At 38.9% G+C, this 14,683-nt stretch overlaps 1 protein-coding gene across 2 annotated transcripts in view; it reads right to left on the reverse strand.

Moving 5' to 3' along the window:
* Positions 1-14,683, reverse strand: part of cadm2a (cell adhesion molecule 2a) — a 204,597-nt gene that overhangs the window by 151,430 nt on the left and 38,484 nt on the right. The gene's annotated exons all lie outside the window — the stretch shown is intronic.

A 14,683-nucleotide genomic window follows, 5' to 3' on the forward strand; every position in this document is an offset into this window, starting at 1 on the left:
TATGAAAAATTTGGTAAAAGGGAAAAAAATAACAATTGCAAACATATTACTAGTGCAATAGATTTCCTTTTCTGATGCAGGCTAAATGTATTTATTGCTTTATGTTATGATGACGGTATAGGTTTTAAATAGCATTTCCACAGCCTCTGGGAAAATGTTTCTCATTATTTTCTGAGCGTGCTGTGCAGAGAAAAACGGGAAATCACACACAGATAAATCATAGTATTTCATCCTAAGCAAACCAAAATGTCAAACGGATGACTTAAAGTTTGGCTAAAACAAACCGAAGAATGAGCAGCACTCTTAAAGACTGTGCACATTAAAGCCATTCTGCATCATCATTAAGGCTCCAGTTTTTCAAACTAAAGGAACCTTCTCTAAGGTCTTTAGTTTTTTTAACAGTACACAACAGCGTCAGCATATAAAAACTCAAGGACACAGGTCAAAATGTGAAATTAACAGGCAACTAAACCGTATTTGCACCATTTAATTCATCATTCAGCGGCTTAAAAATTAAGTCAATATAGTTTTGCCATCGAGTTGATGTTTGCGTTCACAGCTTGTCACAGTTCAAAACCTTGAATTGTTTTTCTAATTAACACAAACAGCGTGTCACTGGCTGATTCTGGGACGTTTCCGGGTGTTCAGGAGACTCACCTCACATAAGTACAGCTGCTCAAGAAGCACTCACCAAAAATAAATCTGAGGTCTGAAAATGAACACATTCAGCTGCTGTGCTAAATCACTACTGTGCTGAATTAACACAGCTCCAATTAAACCAGAATCACACATACACAAACGCCTTCCCTTTCGTCTCTCTGTCTCAAACACACACACACAAACACACACACAAAAAAAACAACCACACAAGGCTGTAGGTCTTTAAACAGGGAGCGTTGGGTTACTGATAACAGCTCTAAAATATTTCTAATGAGGCACCTGCCAGGCTGTAGAACTGTTAATTCACTAGTAGATTCAGCTGAACAGCTAGACTCTCTTCAGCTCAGCAGGGGATGTGGACACATACAGAGCAACACAGGGAGCGAGAAAATTTATGGATTTTTTTTTTTACCTGTCAGATAGTAATAGATGTAATAAAACAAAAATTAGGCTTAAAAAAAAAAAGCGTTTGTACTACTAAGACGCATTTTACCACCGATCAGCGTTACCTGCCGCAGAGAGCTACACAACACAAACAAAGCCTGCATATTCAACAACAACATGGCAACACGCTAACATGCCTAAATGTCAGCAAAAGCAGACAGGACTCTCACAAGCTAAAGCAAAAGTTAAAGAACAAAGAGCTGTGACATCTGAATTATGTGTCATTTTATATTAAATTATTATCAGAGAGTAGTAGAAAGTCTACCCACATTAAAAAGAAGGAAAAAAAATCCATCACATCCTTTGCATTTACGCAGAACTTTCACATTCAGCATCTGTTTTATGATAAAAATGTCATTTTTTATGAGAACTATGCAAAGCAGTGGAGCAGGCGGGGGGCAGCACAGTCGATAAAAAACAAACATGGCAGGTGAAGACTCTTCCTGTGCAGTATTTATGTTTAAGTCAGCTGTTTCTTAGACCCTCTTACTGTTTCTGACCTTTACAGCTGTACAGAGACCTGTTCGCTATAAAAGACGGGGGGAAAGCAGTCACCAGCAGGTCGCAGTTTATTCCCGAGTTAAGCTGTGCAGAAACAAAGTAACATATGTGCTCTCGTGCGATCAAACAACACTGTTAGCATTTGCACCAGCATCAATCTGGCGAGCAGCCAATCAAAATGAGAAGCAAAGATGATTCGAATTACGGAAGTATGTTGAGCCCATATAGTGCACCTTGCTCTAATGTCCCCGTTTTTCCAAAACAGATCACATTACCAGAAGTGAATCATCTACTTTAGCCTGCTGAACTGATCTAGCCTTTTACAGTATCTTTACACTTAAAACCTGTATCAATGTTTTTTTATTTTTGTTCTTATTTTGTTAGCCTTTTCAGTCCTCATTTGGCCTGAGATTCTCCCTTGAAAATCCTGTAAAGTCATAGAAACAGGTGCGAATAAAGCATTGTTTAGTTGTTGTGTAGAACTCACCTTAACTCACTTTGTGTGGATGAATCAGTACTTGTGTTTGAGAGAGAGTGCAAAGGAGGACAAATGCAAAAAAAAGAAGAAAAGAAGAAAAAAACGGCAAAAGGTGGGAGATGTGTTGCTGTATCCAGAAGAGTGAGGTGACAGCAGGTTGCTAAAGAATTGATGAGTACAGAGAGGACATGTTTCACCTAAGACATTTCCTGCTGTGATACATGTCCTCCATGATGACTTCCTGACATCAATATCATTACAACCTGCTGAGGTGAGTTGACAAAGGTATCTGATCTCTATCTGCTCTACCTTGCACTGTGCCAGCACAGTATGCATGGATCTGAGAAAGAAGAATATGTGTCTTTGGGAAGGGCATGCAGGGTTTTATAAGGATAGAAATATAGTGCATTATTCATTTTGAGATGGATTTTCTCTTGCAGCCCATTTGTTCATTGAAAATGTTCCCTGTGAAAAAAAATAACTTGAGATGACTGAGATGATCACTTTATGTAACCTGAGTATGAACTTGAAGACTACCATTTTTCATCATAAAAAAAGATACAAAAAGAGATGCTTGGTATAGATTTGAAGCAGACACCGTGCTTGAGCAAAAGGGCTTTAAAAATGTTCTCTCCATCCATCATCAAAACTCTTAACGTCACTTTGAATTCAAGACAGACAAAGAACAACAGTTACAAATGAAGACAAAGCCCCCAAAAAGACATGTTTGAAGATTTTAAACACCCAACTGTCTCTGTCTGTAACTCTGTGCTAAAAAACAGACTGTTACTTATATTTATAATAAAAATTCAAATGATACACTAAGACTTACTCTACTAAATAATTATTCAGAAAATTGATGATTCCTTTCTTTTATTTGTGCAAAAATCTTTAATCACTGCTACATTTTTTTTCTTGACATTATTATCACAAAACAAAAACTTGTGACAGTATAAGGACAAAACTGACAACTTGTAAATAAGCGACCACAAAGCATACAGTACCAGTCAAAAGTGTGGGCATGAATGTTTCCAATATCTAAAAGTTTAGTAATAAAAAAGATAGAAAAGACTAAAATGCACAAGTACACAAAGTGAAACTTTTTGACTACTGTCCAAAGTGAACATGAAGCCACTGTGCTAAAGTATTTATACACATAAAGTATTTTGGAAAATGTGAAAAATTTTTAAACTTTTAAGGTAAAAATTTTCAAGTAAATCATCCTGGTCACTCTTTAAAGGTATTTTGTGATTTAGTTTTCCTCTCACTGAACTTCCTCCAAAGAACTATTTCACATTAAAGTAAGGCAGGAGCAAAAAATACTCACATTTGGTTCAGTGTGGTGAAGAAAAGTTCTCGCTAAGGTCACAGATAAACCCAGTTGATGTTTTGTTATTGTTATTATATGAAAAAAGAAAAGAAATTATATATGCTTGTGTCAATGCACCTGACTATCTATTCTGTTCATTCTTCTCTTATTAGCCCCCCAGTTCAGCACAATACCTCGAATTAACAAACCTGAAACTGTTCACCTTTTTATCTAGTTGCGAAACCAGCCTGCACACTCATGCATGTCTTGCCTGTTGTTTACAGTAGCTGGTGCACTGACAGCTTGTGAATGCCCTATAAATACAAATTGACCTCACCAATCTGATTCACCGCTGCAGTGCTTGTACAATGACCTTTTTAAAATCTTGACACACATAAAAAAAAAATAGGCTGAAAAACATAAAACAGGCCAAAGAAACAGAGAAAATGAGACCTGACTGTGGTCTTGTCTTGACCATGAAAACACATTAGAAACCACACCTCACATAGATTCTCGTCTTTAGACATTTAAATGGTTGACAATTCAGGTAGGACATTTTAAACATAGCACTTGTAACTGGTGAGTCCAAACAGTAGAGAGCCTGAAAGTGTATATCCATCGTCTACCTGCCTTTTACAGTCTTCAGTATCCATGGAAACAGAGAGATTTGAAAAAAGGTATCAGAAATAGGAATACTGAACTCTCATATAGTGCAGATGAATAGATACAGAATTAATTAATCTACAAAATCCTCACAGTAAACTAATATGTGTTATAGCTGTAACACACCCACATTACATGTAAGTTTAAAGTCTGAGTGAACGTTTTGATCAATTAAAGGGTAACACGCATTAGGACCTTTAAACTTTCAACAGTGCTTCACTTCTGTGCAAGTCCTGGACAGATAAACAGCTTAACAGAAGAGTATAAAAGAATAATGTGGATCTGACAGCAGCAGGCTTTAGTTTGGCCTTTAACATGCCATCTGTCCAATCACCGCTATTTGGACTGTTTCTTCCGTTTAGAAGAAACAGTCCAAAAAGCGTAAATTTTGGAAATGAATCTAAGTAATATTTTTATAAGATGTCATGCCACATTTGTTCTCTGATTATATTTAAGTGTTCAGCACCTAAGTGTAAAGCGGTTGAAATGAATCAATCCGTGTTTGTGCTTTTAGCCTTTTTAAAAACTGTCAGAAGCGTGCCTTTATTCTTCCTGTTTGTATGTTTGTGTCCTGGATCTAGAATGTTACAATCCCAATAATTTGAAATCACTCCAACTTCCCTCATAAATGTTGTTTTTGTTGGGAAGAAAATGTGCCCAGAAACATTATTATTATTTTGCTGATGTTCTCATCCAGAGCAATTAAAATGAGTGCAAGGGTATTTAGCATTAAACAGGACGTAATGTAAAAACCTTTTGTGCTAGAACATATTTTTGGCTTGCAATCAAAACCTAATTTGAATGTACCATCTTACAAATGAGTACCCTGAGAACCAGAAGCTCCACATCGTCAGGTACATCAAAAACCAGCTACCTGAAATAAATGCTGTATTGCCGATGTGCGTGTGTGTGACAACAAGACAGGAAAAAGGTTTAGCATTTTAATCAAAAAGACGTTCTCTCTAATCTCCCAAATACAAGAAATAATTTCAAACTGACCAGCTGCCCTACCATCTAAAGATTATGAATTTTACTCACAAAAAAAGGAGGCAACACTAGTTGATTTGTGCTCTCGAAATACATTTTGTTAGCTCAAAATGATCTCACAGCCAGCTCCAGTTAAGGCTGCACCACATGCTATTAACCCCATTTCTTACAGCTGAATCATTTAAGTCAGTATTTATACAGGTATTGATTGAATAGACACATACTCCTCTGCAGCGTACAGACAACATCAATTATCTTCCCTCAGTTTTTCATGGTATTTACCCTACTTCCTTGCAAAACTACTGTAAATAACGAAAAGGCCAATAGCTGTGAAAAGGCCAACAGCTGTGTTAGCTGTGGGGCAGCTAACAAAGAGCACACAGACCACAGCTGTAAATGTTCACACATCATGATAAACTGGGTTTACCTCTGTAAATCATCTATAAGTGAAACAGTCAAATAGTTCACTTTCCCACACGGTCATACAGATAAGTGAAGAATACCTCAAAAGTCAAAATTAGTTTTCATTACAACAAAGAAACAGCCAAAAAAATTCAAAACTACCCTCATTTGTAATGTAATGCCTATGGTCATGCGTGTAAATACTGTGGGGGAAATAATTATTTGATCCTCTGCTGAATTTATAGGTTAAAAAATTACCTAATTTTATGGTAGTTTCATTTTAATGTAGAGAGACAGAATATTAACCAAAAATCCAGAAAAAACCCACACAAAACATAAAAGTTTTAAATTGATTTGAATGTCACTGAGTGAAACAAGTCTTTGATCCCAAAGCAAAACCTGACTTTGTACTTGGTGAAGAAGCAGTAAGATGTTTCTTGGAGTTGGTCATAAGATTTGCGCACATTGCAGGATGGATTTTGGCCCAACTCCTCCTCTAAACTCTCTAAATCGTTTAGGTTTCCTGCTCCCTCCACCGATTTTCTATTGGATTGAGGTCTGGAGACTAGCTAGGCTACTAATTGCACCAACAATTGTCACTTTCTCACCAAATGTCTTGCTGATGGTCTTGTAGCTCATTCCAGCTGTGTACGGGTATATAATCTTGTCCCTGGTGTCCTAGGACAGCTCTTTGGTTTTGTCCATGGTGGTGGAGAGGCTGGAAGAAACTGATTCTGTGGACATGTTTGCTTTATACGTATAACGAGTTGAGATCAGAAGGATTTGTTATAAACTGATTGATTGATTGGAATCTGTGTGCCACATGGGCACGCTAAAATGAAACTACTATAAATACTAGAGACTGTTCATTCCTTTGTAAGTGAGCAAACTTAGAAATTCAGCAGATGATCAAATAATCATTTCCCCCCACTCTATCAAGTTTGTTCTGATAAAACTGATTATGGTTTAAAAAAAAAAAAGGTTTTCCTCTCACATCCATCATGTCATGCTATTGTTCTGAAATATCTATTTAATACCTTCACCAGTGATCACAGATTGGTACAGAAGGCTGTTACAGGTTTGGGCATCATAACAGGAATATCTGAGCATCAGAAATGTCAAAAACCCTCATGGCAGAAAATAATTCAGTGAAAGAAAAACCCTTAGATTCTGCATCCTCTTGATTGACGTGAGGAAAAAATAGTATGACTTCAACTTTTAATAGAATATGCCTCTATTCAAAATCAAATAGCTTTTAAAGAAATAGGGAGAAAATATTAAATTTTGTTTCTTAATGAAACGTCGTTATCTGAGGCTCTCAACTCGAGCTGAACTGCGTCATACACATGAAACATGCTGCGCTCTCTTCACGTCATACACAGCTTCCCAATTTGGTGGTCTATTTAGGCTTCAAAATTTCCCATCTCTCACTCTGACATATCAGTGTCATGCTGCCCTGCATTGCTGCCTGCTGTTTCAACCCTTCCATTATCCTGGCATCCACCTGTAGCCTCTGGGGAGATACTGGCTCATCACTGATTTCTATATGTATGATATTTGCAGGGAGTGACAGGGTCATAGCATGGATACCAGACACCCTAAATTCCTCTTGCATAAATCATTTAAAAAGTGAGTTGTCCGACTGAATTGCTTTTAAATCAGCTGATGGACAGTTCACCTGGAAATTGGATACAAATATATCTACTTTTCTGGTAACAGTTTATATTAACAATTTGAAATGTTCTTCTTCATTTACAAATTCCCTTCAGTTTAAGTATTAAAAATAAGCAATGTTCTTTAAACTAATTATTAACCACTTAGTAAACATCATCACTTATAATTTAATTGCTTGTTAACAGTAAAAAACTGTGAAATAAAGCTTAATTGCCCATCAATTTACGATTTATTAATGATGGTTATTATAAAGTGTTAATAGCTTTTTACTTCAACCTCGCCACTACGTCACTAAAACAAGAATACACCGCAAGCAGTGCACGTGTGTGTGTAAGCATGCATGTGGTTATAAAGAGGACAAGTTCCATTTCAGAGTTGTGCCTTCCAAACGGTTCGCTGATTAAAGCATTTAAAGAAAATTAGCCGCACAGCCACCATAAATCTCCTTGCTTTTCTTTAATGAATGCTGCAAATCTCTCATTTCATTCCTCATTTGCATATGAAAAGCATTACCTTCACTTTCACTATCTCCGCGTTGCACAATTACAATTCAGTAAACGAGGGAGAGAAATTATTTAAGTTGTGATATGCGGCGCGGCTCGTGTCAACATCTGCATATCAATTTGCACCCAATACTCGACTCGGAGTCTGAAGTGGACCAGCTCATTCAAACCTTGGTGAACCTTCCCTCTGATTACAAAGTTATTATGCCTCGGCAGATGACACACAGTTATGACGCTCTATCATCTCAGATGATCCCTATGAACTTGGCACCATCATTCATCACTTCAGTGGCTAAAGAAAATATGATGCTAAATGAGAACAGGAAAGCATTATCAACTGAAGACAACATTGCTGGTGTTTCAGTTTGATGAATATTTGGCTTTTTGGGAGTAAACAATCATGCCTCAGATGGCTGCTGAGGCAGAAGGGAGGAATAGAGCAACTTCTGTATGGCATTCACAAAGGCCCCAACTTAATGGAAGTTTGAATTACCATTTAAATAGGATTTCTTTTGGGAGAAGGGGAGGCGTCATACAGAAAGATAAATTACATTGTAAACAATGTCAAAACAGTTTAATGACACATATGAAATGAAAGTACACACCCCGTGCTTTCTTAGCTACTGAGTGATATAAAGAGTGGACTGAATAAAAAATGAGGCAGCCGGAGGAAAAAAGCAACTGTGCAGACTTGTTTTGTCTCCGACTGGGCCTGCACTTTTAATTGACTTGAATAAAAAACTCAATTACAGCATTCTGGCCACCGGAGGGAGAGAGAGTAAGCAGCAGAGAGAGACTGAGAGGAGCATGGGGGGGAGGAGAAGCAGCAAGAGGAGTGAATGAAGCATGAGAGAGGAATGAAGGAGTTATTGGGTCAGAATGGCACCTCGGGGTGGGGGGAGCAGGACAGAAGACAAGGTTTTAAACAGGCCAGTCTGTCTATGGGCATTACAACACACTGACAGGTGGAAGAAAATAGAATAAAAAAGAAAGGAGAAGGACGAACGGTGCTCTGCCGGTGCCATTCAAGGCTTTTATGCATTTATTGTCATCTGTCCTATGTTATTCCTTTGAGGCTGACTGAGATACTCATTGAAGGTGAGGGGCATTGAATCAAGTAAAATCAGTAAGCAGTTTCACTCAGCCGAAGCCCTGATTTCACTTCTACGGAGGTTGACAGGCCTTGTACTGGAAGAGCATTAAAGTGGGGAACATGAATAGATAAGAAGGGAAGAGAACCAATAGTGATGCAAGCTGAAGGAAACTGAAGATTCTTTGTAAGAAGAAACATCCTCAACCACACAGTGATAAAGGCTGATAAAGCATCACCGACTCTGGGTCTTTTGACAAATTGTGTGTCTGCGTGCGCGCATGTGTGCGCGTGTGTGTGTGGGTGTGTGGGCACACACTTTCTGCATTTTTTATGCGAAGGTGTGGTTTAGCTGCGGGAGCAGTGTTGGTAGCAGTGGGTGGTGTTGTGGAAGTGTGAGCATTCCAGATATCCCGAAATCAGAAAACAACAGATTCTTTGTCAGCTTACAGCAGTCAATGCAATGTTTGCGGACAGTGAGCCAATACTTCCGCTTTGTGTGTGCGCGCTTGCATGTCTGTGTGGAGAGCAAGCTGTTGTTCCCATGGTTGTGTGTTATTGATTAGTCATCTCTGTGGGCAATAGGAGCTGTTATCAGGGCTGACATGGAGACAGACGGGGGTGGATGATGCATGGGACGGGAAAACTGTTCAGACGCAAAGATAATGGAGCCACGCTCACATACCAGTACATACACACACACACACACACACATGCTGTAAAGATGGACGGGTACACACTGCCACATGCTCCCACAGATTCTTGCACACACAATAGACCTATTACACAACTGAGCACAAATGTATTGGCAGCAATAGATTTGTTTTCAGCACCATGGACAGCACTCTAAATCTTGAACGATGCCAGTGCACAGTGCATATGGCTAATGATTATCTATTGTAGCGCCCCGCAACTATAATCAGCCATTTCTCAAGGAAGTGTAGATGCCATCAAGAATCACAGTAAATTTACAGCGAGGATTTAAGAAGCACAGAGAGCTTAATATAACAAGCCCGCATACTGTGACGAGCAAGCCAGTCCTTCTCGTGGCTATGACACATGCATCCGGGATCCTGGTACTCACCTAAGAGAAAAAGAGACAAGCAGAGGGAGAGTGGGATCAGAGCCAGGAAGAAACACCATTACACAATAAAGTGTGTAAAAGGCAGTTAGACACTCTGAGCAGTTAACAGTGTGAAAAGTCTAAATGCAGCACTGTTTCCTGTGAAGACACTGCATTTTAACACTGCCTGTAAACATAAACACATTTGTACTTAAATCATTGTGATGCATTTACGAGCCCAGTCAAAATACGCTCACGTTCCACAACCGCTCATCTATCCTCGTGAAGACAAGCTGGGATTGTAGGCAGTAAAAGTGAGGAGAAGTACACGTAAAAACACTTCGGTCTTCACTAGATTAATAAAAATAGATATAATGTAAATGAAAAAAAGTTTTAAATGCTGTAAGAACTGGAGAATGTTAAAGCACCATTGCCCACAATGAGTCCACAGTATCCCATGTGACAGCTGTACATAACACAGTCATACACAGAAATAGATTTTTCTAGTAGAAAACCTTGTACGTGCCATTACTCGGCGAAAGACTTTTTGATCTTTTCTTAAACTTAAGATGTAACTTAATGCAAGTCAGATTTCTTTCCCCACACACCCACTCACTTCAGTTTTTTTTCCCTCTCCCTCTGTGAGCAGAGCAAGTTGTGCGTAAATGTCAGCTTTGGAACTGATTGTCCACAAGAGGCCAACCATGAGCACACAGGGAAAAGAATGTCATAGCCTGCACTCTACAATCCTCTCCTTCTCCACTGGGACTGGTAGACTCAGGTTTTTTCCAGTCAACCATGAAAATACACAGAGGTCATGCTTCCCCCACTCTCTCTGATGAGATAGACAGGGTTAGGCAAGGCCGTGGACCTGATACAGAGAAAGCGATGCACGAGAAAGAATTCCCATAGGAAGTACAAAATGGTGCAAACATTTAGAGAGTCAAAGTAAGGTACAGTACCGTATGATCTGCAGAAATAAATACAAGCAAATTTCAATTTAAATTCTAGTTTAGGCTAATATTTATCATAACATCTCTACAACATGACTGACTTTATTTTACTTTGAATCCAGCTCAGGAGTGTACCCCACTGACCATTATTCAAAAGAAAACTAAAGTTTTAGTTTAAGTAAACACAGTTTTCTACTTCCTGTGATAGGGAAGGATCTGTAACGATAGAAAATTAAAAAATTATCCCATTTGAAAACAAAACCAAAATAAACCACACATCTTCTTCTTGTCTTCTTCAAGTAAAAACAGTCATACCACATCAACTATTAAGGTGCAACTCATAATCTGACATTACTAATGTTATAATGAAACCATACGAGTCCAACGAAGGAGTGGATGAAAACTGAGAAAGCCAAGCATTTCTGATATCCTTGGAAAAATATTAGATCATGCTGATTAACACAGATTTTCAGGTTTTGTGTCAACCTTGACTGGAAAAGGTAGGCATATCAAATACTAAAATATTATGAAACCATTAAATCAAGCAAATACAACCAAGCACATGTACCAGAACAGCTTAGATATAGCTGAACTGTTTCATTATGATGAAACAAAATTACATTTATGAAGGTAAGTTGGCAGCTGAAATTTTCAGTACAATTTAGTCAATATATCTCCTCTTAGCTTTAATTGGTCTAATAAACACATAAGACTTGCTTGGTGAACAGACAATGTATCAATTTATCATCAGCAACAGCAGAATTAATGTAGACATCCGCTGAAAACAGTTGAAGTGTTGCTGCAGTACCTCTGCAAGAGTCTCAGATAAAATGCACAAACACTGATGATCAGCTTTTGCCTGAAAAGTATTCAGATATTGTGAGATATTTTTCTGATATGCTGTATCTCGGCTATTTTCACTGCCACATGTAGCCTGCAGTCAAAACATTCCCTCTACCTTATCGTATCAGAAAAGGAAAACCTCTACTCTCTCCTCTGTTGTCTCTCCCTATTTAAACAGGGCTACACAACTTTCTGATATGGGACTGACTAAACAGAAGATAACATAGCTAAAGAAAAAAAAATTGGTTTCATTCTGGGTTGGAATTTATGTTAATTTGCTTCACACGGTCTTTCAGATGAAACAAATTAAAACTAATCTGAATTACATTATAATAAGATCATTAAAAGGGTATACAAGGCATAAAAAGAAAATGACACAATATTAATTAATTAATTATTTTTTTTATTTATTTGTTTTGTTTTACTGTAGACACTTTACAGGATTGGCCAAGTACCTACAATGACCATGAGGGGACCCGATAAACAGTTAGAAGAAAAGACTGGGAAGTATGCTAAGCATTCTGCAGGGGGACACAAAGACAAGGCTGTGAAACAGACAGACAAAGAGAAAAAGAAGAACAAAAACCCCCCTCAAAAACTCAAACTGCCTGTTAATGTTTGGCCATGTACTTAAATGGGGACTGTGTAAAATTAATGATAGACTGACACCAAGCTGACCCCACTGTCATTGTTGGTTGCAGGAAAACAAACACAACCAGCAGACAAAAAAAAGGGGGGGGGGGCACAATGAAAACATTTTGCTTAGAAAATAATGACAGTGAATTATGTAAGCACAAGATTTTAATTTTAACTTAATGGAAACATTATTAATACAGATAACAGTCCAAATCTCTGTCTCATTAATAATAAGCATATCTGGCAGTGCATGAGTTCATCTGATTATATAAGCACTTGCAAGTGCAAACACACAAACCAAATTTTGTTGATGGTTAAATCGAGAGAACGCTTATAAGAGTGAAAAAGATGGAGGAAGATATTACATAAGCCTGTTTTGAACTGAGCTGACAAATCAATTGGGAGTCTGTTCTTGCTGTTGCTAGTCTGTACTTTCCTCCCCAGAAAAGTTGACTCATTCAAGGTACTGCTCTCTGGGAGCTGTTCACTGCAGAGATGTGCATTTCTGTTTGTCAATTAAGCAATGAAGGAGAAGGATGAAGTGATTTGACAGGAAATAGCCTGGCCATTGTATTCCGTCTCTTGTTTCGTCGTCCTTCATCCCATGTTTTGTTTTTTGGTTTGTTTTTTTTCCTCACTACTCATCCCAAACAAGCCATAAAGCACAGCGATGAGAGCTGATGAAAACATTTGAATGACAGCTCAGGATGGATGCTCAAAACGACAGAGCCATTTCACTGGGAGGACCCATATGCAACAGGGCAGCGGGTCATGAGCCAAGTCATCTCCATCGACAGTAAACACGATGGCTGCGCCGCCTGCGTAACAATAACCCTGAACCCTGACCATAACACCATACGGTGGCTGATCTTGTGGCCCCCCCAACAGCATGGATGCTAATGGGACACACTGTGTTAGTCAAAACACATTAGCGGGGGTTATCAAGGTCAAAAAGTCAGTTGGTAAAAGAACTTGCTTTGTGTCTTTTTTCCCATCTCACAGGTAGTGACACTGAAGTGTTTAGAGAAAGCTTCAAGTCAAGTGCCCCTGTTATCGTATGGGGGTAAATGGCTGTTTTCTACGTAGCGCCTAACCTTAAAAACACACCTTATTGTGTATGTGGATGTGAGTGCGTGTGTGTGTGTGCGCACACATGCATGCACATGAGTATATTGATTTTCCCTTCCACCTCTTTTCTCATCTTTACTCCTCTAGCATACCTGTATTTTTCTATTTGTTTGTGGACATTTTCTCAAAGTTCACTCTGATGGAAAATGCAATCTTGTACCATCCCCTTACTCTCTTGCTTTTTCCATTCTTTTTCTCTGACTAATAGAAATTCTGTTAGTATGTTTGTATGGGATGAGAGATGAAAATGATTTTGTGGAGAGGAAGAAAAATGGCAACGGAAGGGAGGGGGTGGGCGATAAAAAAAAAATGGCAGAGAGTAGAAAAATCGATGAAAAGATGAAATATATCAGAAGTTCTGGAGCAAGGTCAAGAGGATATGATCTCTCACGACACACAGTTGTGCCTCGCTGAGCCAGAGGAGCCAAAAAGATGGAGAGAAAAGAAGGAGACAAAGAGGGGGAAGATGGGGGGGGGGGAAGGATTCACTAAGAAAGAGAAACAAGAGTTGGGGCCAAGACAGACAAACAACTTTTCCTGAGTGAAGCTAGTGTCCATTTATCAAAAAAACTGCATCCCACTCGAAGCCTGTGTTTGTCCATAAGGGCAAACGTACTGTTACTACAAGCAGTGGACATGCAGTTTGCTGATGTTGGCACAACAGGGCCTGGTGCAAAATGTGGAAATTAATCTTCCTTCAGTCAACTTTCTTCCCACACACCCTAATTCAGAAGCTAAGTAGCTAAAGGGCCAGATCAGCAGGTTGTGTCTCCACCACAGGTCCAAGTATCGGTTCCATATGCGCAGACCATTAGAGCCCCGCTCTCACCTCCTACAGAGAGTAGGGCCAGATAACATCTGTCTAAAGCTACCTCCCTGCAAACACTCAACCAATTAAAGAGCCATTAACACTCAGGCTCTGGGGGTGGCCCGTTGGTCAGTACGCCTGTTTGCGTTTGTGCTGATTTGCAACATTAATGCAATCTCTATATAGTACATGAACCCCAATGTATTATTTATACATTTAACCGCATAGGCACTGCATGCACATCCACCTAAATGCACACTTACTCCCGTGTAACCTTTGTTTTCCCTCTCCACTAGCACACTTGGCCCCACCCCCACATGTAACATTCATTAGTCGCTCCAGTCGCCATCATACAATTTTAATTCGTAATAGGGACAGAAGTAGGTCATTTGACAAACATGTCACATCTGCTCCAATCAACTGCACCTCTTTTTAGCATCACTGTTTCATCCATGATTAACACAATAACATAGGTTTGAGGCAGTAAATGTTTGGAACTGCATGTGAAAAAAAAAAAGAGAGCTGTTGCTAGTGATGATGT

Source organism: Oreochromis aureus, linkage group 10 (assembly GCF_013358895.1).
Source record: "Oreochromis aureus strain Israel breed Guangdong linkage group 10, ZZ_aureus, whole genome shotgun sequence".
Lineage (NCBI taxonomy): Eukaryota > Metazoa > Chordata > Actinopteri > Cichliformes > Cichlidae > Oreochromis > Oreochromis aureus.